Raw genomic sequence first — 10,520 nt, 5'->3', positions numbered from 1 at the left:
ACCATGCATACACTTTGGGACTAGATACATTACATGCACAACTACCATAGATAGTCTGGCCTTAATTTTACCATATTGATCATTTGCACAGATATTCTGTCACAGTGACCAACCTGACACACAACAAACATCACAGGAAGGGAGCAACTCATGGCCATTTTGCTCAAGGGCACAACAGCAGTAGGTTGTATAAAGAGATTGTAGCTGGTAACCCTTTGGCTGCCAGATCCCTTCCTGCAAATTGCCCTGCTGGCAGCTAGGGGTTCGAACTGATAACCCGTCAGTAATTGACCTGCCTTTCTAACCTTGAAGCTACTGCCGACCCTATTCATTTATCTCTTTCCTCACTCCCATTTGACCAGTCTTATCAACCCTTCCCTCCTCAAAGTATGTAATTTCGAAATGTGGGTTAAACTATCCCTTAAAATCAATCACTTAGCGGTTAAGCCTAGTGGTTAAGTGCGTTGGGCAAGTAACAAAGGTCACTGGTTCGAATCCCTGAGCCCGCAAGGTGGATACATTTGCCGTTCTGCCCCCAAAATAATTGTTCCCTGGGCGCCGTGGATGTAATTAAGGCAACCCCCACACCTCTCTGATTAAGGAGGGTTGTATTGAATGTGGGAAACACATTTTGGTTGAATGCATTCAGCTGTGCAGCTGACCAGGTACCCCCTTTCTATTTTGCAGTGGAGGAAATAGACCAGGAAACGCTCTTGCTTTTGGACGACTCGACTTTAGCCTGAAGTTAAAGAACTTGAAGGACTTACTGTACATTCAGTGAGCATTCTGTAAACGGCACCTTTTTTATACAAGAGGGGAGGTCCTCAGGGGACACACGTGACTACATAGGACAGTGGACACACGAAGTGACGCACCAAGCTTGAGCAGTAGCCTCTTGTTGCCAGGTATATGTTGAAAGCTTTGTTGTGTAGTTTGAAAACTGATTGCTAAATGTAATTTATAATTCACTGAATACTTTGTGCTCACAACAGCGTCAAATATGATGGGGCAGCCCAGATGACCGAGTGGCTGAAGAACAATATCTGGCTGGCAAACCAAGTTGCGGAGTACATGAAATGTACCTCGATCTAGAGGGCTCAGTGGACCAGACAGAATGGGGCCAAGAGAATTGAGATAGTCGGAGTGTAGCCGCATCTGCTGTAGACTCCAGGCATGGTGGGTTAAATTGTTTACAAAAACATTAGACTTGAATTTGATTCTGTTTGCTGTGATTACTAACTAGCCTGGCTGATGCAACCTACATGACTCAGCGCAGGGAGACCTGTAACCACACTGTTCTGAAAAGGAGGCTATTTGTTAACTTCTTATTTTCACGTCCAGATGAAATGCATTCCCAAATTCAACTGCCTGATACTTATCCCCAGAAGATAAGATATGCATGGTATTAGTAGATTTGGATAGAAAACACTCTGAAGTTTCTAAAACTGTTTGAATCATGTCTGTGAGTATAACAGAACCTATTTAGCATGCGAAACCCCAAAGACAAAACATTCAGATGTTATTTTTGAGGTCACTCTCTTTTCAATGATTTTCTTTGGGAATCCAGATTTCTAAGGGACCTTCTGCAGTTACTATCGCTTCCACTGGATGTCAACAGTCTTTAGAAATTGGTTGAGGTTATTCCTTTGTGTAATGAAGAAGTACGGCCATCTTGAACGAGGGTCACTTGAAGTGTACTGTTAGAGGCGTGTGACCAGAAAGCATGCTTCAGTTTGTTTTCTTCCTGTATTGAACACAGATCATCCCGTCTTCAATTTTATCGATTATTTACTTTTAAAAATACCTAAAGTATTACAAAAGTAGTTTGAAATGTTTTGGCAAAGTTTACTGGTAACTTTTGAGATATTTTGTAGTCATGTTGCTCAATTTGGAACCAGTGTTTTTCTTGATCAAACGTGCCAAATAAATTGACATTTTGGATATATATTGACGGAATGAATCGAACAAAAGGACCATTTGTGATGTTTAGGGGACATATTGGAGTGCCAACAAAAGAAGCTCGTCAAAGGTAAGGCATGAACTATATGTGTATTTCTTTGTTTTGTGTCGCGCCTGCAGGGTTGAAATATGCTTTCTTTCTTTTGTCTACGGAGGTGCTATCCCCAGATAATAACATAGTTTGCTTTCGCAGAAAAGCCTTTTTGAAATCTGACATGTTGGCTGGATTAACAAGAAGTTGAGCTTTATTTTGACATATTGCATATGTATTTTCAAGAATGATAAATATTTACATTTCTGTAGTTTGAATTTGGCGCCCTGCACTTTCAGTGGATGTTGGTCAGGTGGGATGGCAGCATCCCATCTAGCCTAGAGAGGCTAACTGGTGCCCCCGCACATTGACTTTGTATCGGTACTCCCTATATATAGTCTCGCTATTGTTATTTTACTGCTGCTCTTTAATTACTTGTTACTTTTATCTCTTATTCTTATCCATATTTTTTTGAAACGGCATTGTTGGTTAGGGGATGGTAAGTAAGCATTTCACTGGAAGGTCTACACCTGTGGTGTTAGGTGCATGTGACTCATACAATTTGATTTGATTTGTAAAGCTTGAATTAAAAGAATGGAATTCCAATATCGGCTATGCATAACTGCACAATCCAAGACATAGGTGTGTAAATGAACCTATAAGCCTCAGCCCCAAATGAATAGAAGATGTTGGCAACAAACAGGGATTGGGTGTACTATAAATGTGTCATGACGTTGCCCTCTTTGGATACAGCGAGCACCATCCCCCTCTCTCTATACTCAATTCAATCCAAGGGCTTTATTGGCATGGGAAACATGTGTTAACATTGCCAAAGCAAATGAGGTGGATAATATATAAAGTGAATATAAAGTGAAATAAACAATAAAAATTAACAGTAAACATCACACATACAGAAGTTTCAAAACAATAAAGACATTACAAATGTCATATTATGTATATATACAGTGTTTTAACAATGTACAAATGGTAAAGGACACAAGATAAAATAAATAAGCATAGATGTGGGTTGTATTTACAATGGTGTGTGTTCTTCACTGGTTGCCCTTTTCTCGTGGCAACGGGTCACAAATCTTGCTGCTGTGATGGCACACTGTGGAATTTCACCCAGTAGATATGGGAGTTTTTCAAAATTGGATTTGTTTTCGAATTCTTTGTGGATCTGTGTAATCTGAGGGAAATATGTCTCCCTAATATGGTCATACATTGGGCAGGAGGTTAGGAAGTGAAGCTCAGTTTCCACCTCAGTTTCCCATTTGTCTTCTCTTGAGAGCCATGTCTGCCTACGGCGGCCTTTCTCAATAGCAAGGCTATGCTCACTGAGTCTGTACATAGTCAAAGCTTTCCTTAATTTTGGGTCAGTCACAGTGTTCAGGTATTCTGCCGCTGTGTACTCTCTGTGTAGGGCCAAATAGCATCCCTACACCAGGCTCTGTTAGGCAGGTCATACATTCCTTGTAGTTCTCTCCTCATGGCCAGAGTATAAGAGAGAGTGAGGTTTCATAGAGAGAACAAAGGAATTTCTTCCACCTCGCAGAACTTGAGAACTGAACAATATTCATGTTCTGGAGAATGTATAAAAGGTTGGTGAAGTAGCCATCTATGAACTGGTCCGTTTGGTAGAATTTTGTGAAACTCATGAGAGGCAATACAGCCACATTACCATAACCCTATTTATACAAGAGTCTCAGTTATGAGGCTTACATCTAATTGTTGTATAAAATGAATGATTAAAGATGAAACTATTTGTGAAATTATGTAATGTGATTTTAAACTGTTTAATGAAGGAAACGCCAATTCCTTTTGGAGTTTAACTAAAACATTGGTCCGCCCATGAGCACAGACATTGATCTGGTGTCATGGGACAGCCCCTTTCGGCTCTTCCGAATATAACCCCACCGTGGGAATTTATCTTTAGACCATGCTTCTCTCATTTACGAGAGGGCTAAGGTTTGAGTAGAGACCAAGCTTACCTCAATTACGAGAGGGCTAAGATATGAGCCCGTTGCTGAATTCTTAACCATACCATGTGGTTAAACTCTGAGACTATCTAACCGACAGAATAAGAACAAATCTTTGATACCAAATTCATAGCTGCAGACTAGTAATTAGTATCACTGAACGTGAAGACCGACAACCGCCGAAACATCTATTCTATAACTACATTGCTGAATGTTACTCTGAACTATCCATTCTAACTAAGGGAGGGAGAGAGAGGGCAGACAAACTCTCCAACATAAACAAACTTTCCAACAGAGATCAGGATGACACACTGAGCTTAAATATATATATATATATATATATATATTGATTGCAATTATTCCCGAATGAGTGAGCATTCATGTGCAAAGGATTAGCATTTCAATTGTTGTAATTATCAGCTTTGTTGTGTCTTTTATCTCAGTCGACCCCCACTTCCCTTTTGTCCAACAAGCTGCCATGCCGGTTTATCCCACTAGGGCGCATTCCTCTATCATTTCCTTGTAACCATATCTACCTGTTTGATTGTGCATTCCTGTGATTATTTAGTTAGTAAATAAATGCTAAAGACAATTGATGTATGGATGACTCATAGTGAAGACGGTTCGTACTGATAACCAACAATTTACGACGTTTGGAATGAGACTAACGTGAGGTAAAGAATAATTCATCATTAATTAGAAGACTAATTGATCAGATATTAAAATATCTGAAAGTTATATTAGGAGAATTAGAACTTTGTAATCTGAATATTTTCCTTGGAGCTCCGACTTCGTAGTTAATTACATCTACCTGATTAGTTATCCCACGTAATTACAGAGAATTGATTTGATAGACTAAAAATAAGTCTGCAGTTTAATGATGCCAAAGACACGACACATGGCTATAAAGTATACACAATTAATTGTGTTTGATGGCATTGTCAGTGTACCTCCACGCTTTGCACAAGTCCTCATATTCTAAAATCAAATGATTTATGTCTAACAAGTTGGGACCAACATGGTAGAGTACCTGCGCCAGGCTGAGGTCACGAGAACCTACCCATTGGGGACTGCTCACAGGTGTTTAGAATCATTAGTGGACAAGCATTGGAGCTAGGTACATTGCTTGTGGCACTGGAGGTGTGCTTCAAGTCCTATTATGTATTTGACATCAACTTTCCTACAGACCACAGTGTATCAGCTGCCAGGAAATAACCCATTGTAGTAAGACTAATCGAGCATGTCTTTTTTTCCACTGAACAAGAGCAGCTACTTATTCACTATTGTATGTACTGTGAGAAGTGAATTAATAGATCAATGGATGGATGAGCCATGAATCTGAATCTCTGATTCAGTGGGGTTTGGTTAAATGTGTAAGCCACATTTCGGTTGAATGCATTCAGTTGTGCAGCTGACTAGGTATCCCCCTTTCCCCTTTATATTACAACGCTAATATGGTCTCAAGGGCACTATTTATAGCTCTGTTAAATTGACTTTTAGTTTGTTTTAATGAATTTCTGCCTGCTTTTTGGCTACTGTATGGTTTGTTCCTGTTTGCATTTAGTTCAACTAGTGTTGCATGTAAATCTTGATATATTTGTATGATTAATATATATAATGAAATGTTTTGTTCCGCTACACTTTCATTCGATCACTACAATTTATTTGAAACAGAAATTTTACATTTTGGGAATTGTGAAAAGTCCTTTATGAGTGAAATACAGTTATTATTTAAGTAATGACATTAGTCCAGTGACCTTCAAACGTAATATTTTACACTTGTTCTCTGTGTAACAATATTTTGACTCGACCCAAATCTAGATGATTATAGTATGGTAAAACAGCATTGTGTGTGTGTGTGTGTGTGTACTGTCACCTATGATAGCTGAAGTGTGTCAGTGAATGTGAATCTATATTGATTAGCTCTGGTACTGTCTGATAGACAGATCTGTGTTAATACCAGTTCAGACAGACTGTGTCACACGCACGCATGCTTTGTTTTTCTTAGATTGCAATCTTAGTGTGTACGTCAAGTTCAGCTGAGGCTTTAGTCTGTTTGGTTTGTAAAATAATATAAATCATTTCATAAGATATCAAGATTTCAATGAAACATGGTGAAGCCCCAAAATTGCCCTCGATAGAAGCCTGTGTTTCAGACATAAGGAAGTGGATGGCTGCAAACGTTCTACTTTTAAACTCGGACAAAACAGAGATGCCTGTTCGAGGTCCCAAGAAACAAAGAGATCTTCTGTTGAATCTGACAATTAATCTTAATGGTTATACAGTCGTCTCAAATAAAACTGAAGGACCTCGGCATTTCCCTGGACCCTGATCTCTCTTTTGACGAACATATCAAGACTGTTTCAAGGACAGCTTTTTTCCATATACGTAACATTGCAAAAATCAGAAACATTATGTCCACAAATGATGCAGAAAAATGAATCCATGCTTTTGTTATTTCTAGGTTAAACTACTGCAATGCTCTACTTTCCGGCTACCCGGATAAAGCACTAAATAAACTTCAGTTAGTGCTAAATACGTTTGCTAGAATCCTGACTAGAACCAAAAAATGTGTTCATATTACTCCAGTGCTAGCCTCTCTACACTGGCTTCCTGTCAAGGCAAGGGCCGATTTCAAGGTTTTACTGCTAACCTATAAAGCATTACATGGGCTTGCTCTTACCTATCTATCTGATTTGTTCCTGCCATACATACCTACACATACGCTATGATCACAAGGTGCAGGCCTCTTAATTGTCCCTAGAATTTCTAAGCAAACAGCTGGAGGCAGGGCTTTCTCCTATAGAGCTCCATTTTTATGGAATGGTCTGCCTACCCATGTGAGAGAGACAAACTCAGTCTCAACCTTTAAGTCTTTACTGAAGACTCATCTCTTCAGTGGGTCATATGATTGAGTGTAGTCCGGCCCTGGAGTGTGAAGTTGAACGGAAAGGCTCTGGAACAACGAACCGCTCTTGCTGTCTCTGCCTGGCCGGTTCCCCTCTTTCCACTGGGATTCTCTGCCTCTAACACTATTACAGGGGCTGAGTCACTGGCTTACTGGTCCTCTTTCATGCCGTCCCTAAGAGGGGTGCGTCAATTGAGTAGGTTGAGTCACTGATGTGATCTTCCTGTCTGGGTTGGCACCCCCCCTTGGGTTGTGCCGTGGCGGAGATCTTTGTGGACTACACTAGACCTTGTCTCAGGATGGTAAGTTGGTGGTTGTAGATATCCCTCTAGTGGTGTGGGGGCTGTGCTTTGGCAAAGTGGGTGGGGTTATATCCTTCCTGTTTGGCCCTGTCCGGGGGTATCATCGGGTGGGGCCACAGTGTCTCCTGACCCCTCATGTCTAAGCCTCCAGTATTTATGCTGCAGTAGTTTATGTGTCGGGGGGCTAGGGTCAGTTTGTTATATCTGGAGTACTTCTCCTGTCTTATCCGGTGTCCTGTGTGAATTTAAGTATGCTCTCTCTAATTCTCTCTTTCTCTCTTTGTTTCTCTCTCTCGGAGGACCCGAGCCCTAGGACCATGCCTCAGGACGACCTGGCATGATGACTCCTTGCTGTCCCCAGTCCACCTGGCCGTGCTGCTGCTTCAGTTTCAACTGTTCTGCCTGCGGCTATGGAATCCTGACCTGTTCACCGGACGTGCTACCTTGTCCCAGACCTGCTGTTTTCAACTCTCTAGAGACAGCAGGAATGGTAGAGGGACTTTTAATGATTGGCTATGAAAAGCCAACTGACATTTACTCCTGAGGTGCTGACTTGCTGCACCCTCGACAACTACTGTGATTATTATTAATTGACCATGCTGGTCATTTATGAACATTTGAACATCTTGGCCATGTTCTGTTATAATTTCCACCCGGCACAGCCAGAAGAGGACTGGCCACCCCTCATAGCCTGGTTCCTCTCTAGGTTTCTTCCTAGGTTTTGGCCTTTCTAGGGAGTTTTTCCTAGCCACCGTGCTTCTACACCTGCATTGCTTGCTGTTTGGGGTTTTAGACTGGGTTTCTGTACAGCACTTTGAGATATCAGCTGATGTACGAAGGGCTATGTAAATAAATTTTGATTTGATTATTGTCTTATTATATAACACATACTTAGACAATAGGGCTTTGTCTCAATGTGCTATTTAAAAAGTATATATTCTTGTACATTGTGGACAATTCTCTGATGTGTATGTATGTTCTGAAATGCATGCAATACAAATTAACTAATTGAAATGCAACATTGTATCTTGATTGTGTGTAGGATGGGATGGTAGGTAAGGCAAAAATATATATAAGCAGAATCAAAATTAGGATTACACTGACAATAACCCAATGATTACATAAAACAATTACCCAGCTGCTGGGTCAATCCCCCAACACAATGTGCTGGGTGTATGTCACAACCCAGCAATATAGTCTGATTTACCCAGCAGCTGGGTCAAGCCCTTAAACCAATGTGCTGGGTTAGAAGCACAACCCAACCCTGCTCAGTTAAATTAACAATGCATTTTTTTGAGTGTAACAATAATTGATTCTGCACAAATTATATGAATTGTCATATTAGGCATTACTCAATTTCTTCTTTTTGTAGATGCCAAAATAAAATATATTCAGTAGTTGTTTTCAGTGTCCTATTTTGGGGAGGATTGTTTCAGTGCATCCATTCAACAAGCTATGGACAAAGGACTTCCACTGGGCTGCCATCTCAAGTTCACTCAAAAAGGCAATAGTTTTGAACTGGGTTTTATTTAGTTGTTGTTTTAATCATTGACATTTTCTTAATCTTTTAAATTTACATTGGTTAATCTATTGCACATGTAAATGATTCTGTAGTTGCCCCTTTAAACATGCTAAGATCAGCATCCCCATAGGGTTCACATTTCTCTGATGTAAATATTTGATTTATGTAGATACAACATTGAAATGTTGTTGTTAACACACAGTAACCAAAAACCTGATCGCTGCAAACTCAGTATGAATTTGAAAATTCTAACCTGCAGCAAACAGTAGAAAGTTCACAAGTTTCTCCAATTTTTTTGCCAGAAGTTCACAAGTTGCCGCACATTTACCGCAACGGTTTGCCCAGAAAACTAATTTGCATGTGAAATTATGAGCTGTGGTTGAATTGTTTCTCTCGCAGATATCTGACTGAATTACACCGGAGGAGATGGCTGCCGTTTTACGGGCTCTTAACCAATTATGCTATTGTGTTTTTTCGCTTTATTTGTCATCTATTTTCTACATAATGTTTCTGCCACCATCTCTTATGACCGAAAAGAGCTTCTGGATATTAGGACAGCTATTACTCACATCATACTGGACAAATATTTTTCTCTTAAAAGAAATAAGAAAAAAGCAGGTTTGGAGCAGGTTGAGAGCTTCAAGTTCCTTGGTGTCCACATCACCAACAAACTATCATGGTCCAAACACACCAAGGCAGTCGTGAAGAGGGCACGAAAAAGCCTGTTCCCCCTCAGGAGACTGAAAAGATTTGGCATGGGTCCTCAGATCCTCAAACAGTTGTACATCTGCACTATCAAGATCATCCTGACCGGCTGCATGACTGGCTGGTATGGCAACTGCTCGGCCTCTGACCGCAAGGCACTACAGAAGGTAGTGCGTACTGCCCAGTACATCACTTCCTGCCATCCAGGACCTCTATACCAGGTGACGTCAGAGGAAGGCCCTAAAAATTGTCAAAGACTCAAGCTACTCTAGTCATAGACTGTTCTCTCTGCTACAGCATGGCAAGCGGCAAGTCTAGGTCCAAAAGGCTTCTTAACAGATTCTACCCCCAAGCCATAAGACTCCTGAACAGCTAATTAAATGGCTACCCAGTCTTTTTGAACACCCCCCCCCAAACACACGTTTACGCTGCTGCTACTCTCTAGTTATTATCTATACATAGTCACTTTAACTCTACCGACAGTGGTTGCTCAACTAAAAGTTATGTGATTATGCTGCAGGATTTAGATGTAATTTGTGGTTTAGTACGGTACCCTGAGTCACTTCTTCATTGCTCCAGGCCAATGCAAAGGGGAGTTAGAGCACTGATTATGCTTTTGGGTCCCAAGGCGCTACTGTGTCTAACTGATGAATGGGCGACATAAACAACATGGAAACTGATAATTGTGCACGACTTCAAAATGTAATTTCAATGAGGTGAGTAATGAGGATGAGGAAGGTGATTGAATTTAGAACAATAGTGTAACAATTGCTATTCCTTTATCCTGCAGCGCACACCTGGAAAAATACACTCGCTCACTTTACATTGTTTGAAAACAAAATCTCAAATATTATTTAAAAAACTATTATTATTCATTAATTTAGAATTCTATAAAAGCCCCTTAGATATTCTCACAGATATATTATTAACCCTGTTTTTCACAAGCGTAGAAGGCTGTGAATTCTGCAAACAACATTTCTAGCAGGACAATATATATTGGTCATATTGGTCATGGCTCTCGAGTGGCGCACAATGTGATTGTCTTGCAGTTCTCCAGCTTTATCCACTGAGATAGCGGTAGGTACACAAAGTTCAAGGGCAGGAGGCACGGGAC

At 40.5% G+C, this 10,520-nt stretch overlaps 1 long non-coding RNA gene across 1 annotated transcript; it reads left to right on the top strand.

The window, feature by feature from the left end:
- The first annotated feature begins 839 nt into the window (after nt 1–839).
- LOC135510020 (uncharacterized) lies at nt 840–8,527 on the top strand. Its single transcript, XR_010451045.1, has 3 exons — nt 840–905; nt 993–1,176; nt 7,479–8,527. It is a non-coding gene; the product is annotated as an uncharacterized LOC135510020 (long non-coding RNA).
- The last annotated feature ends 1,993 nt before the right edge of the window (nt 8,528–10,520 follow it).

Source organism: Oncorhynchus masou, chromosome 23 (assembly GCF_036934945.1).
Source record: "Oncorhynchus masou masou isolate Uvic2021 chromosome 23, UVic_Omas_1.1, whole genome shotgun sequence".
Classification (NCBI taxonomy): domain Eukaryota; kingdom Metazoa; phylum Chordata; class Actinopteri; order Salmoniformes; family Salmonidae; genus Oncorhynchus; species Oncorhynchus masou.
Note: the sequence above shows the minus strand (reverse complement) of the source record. Positions and strands in the feature narration are given on the sequence as shown.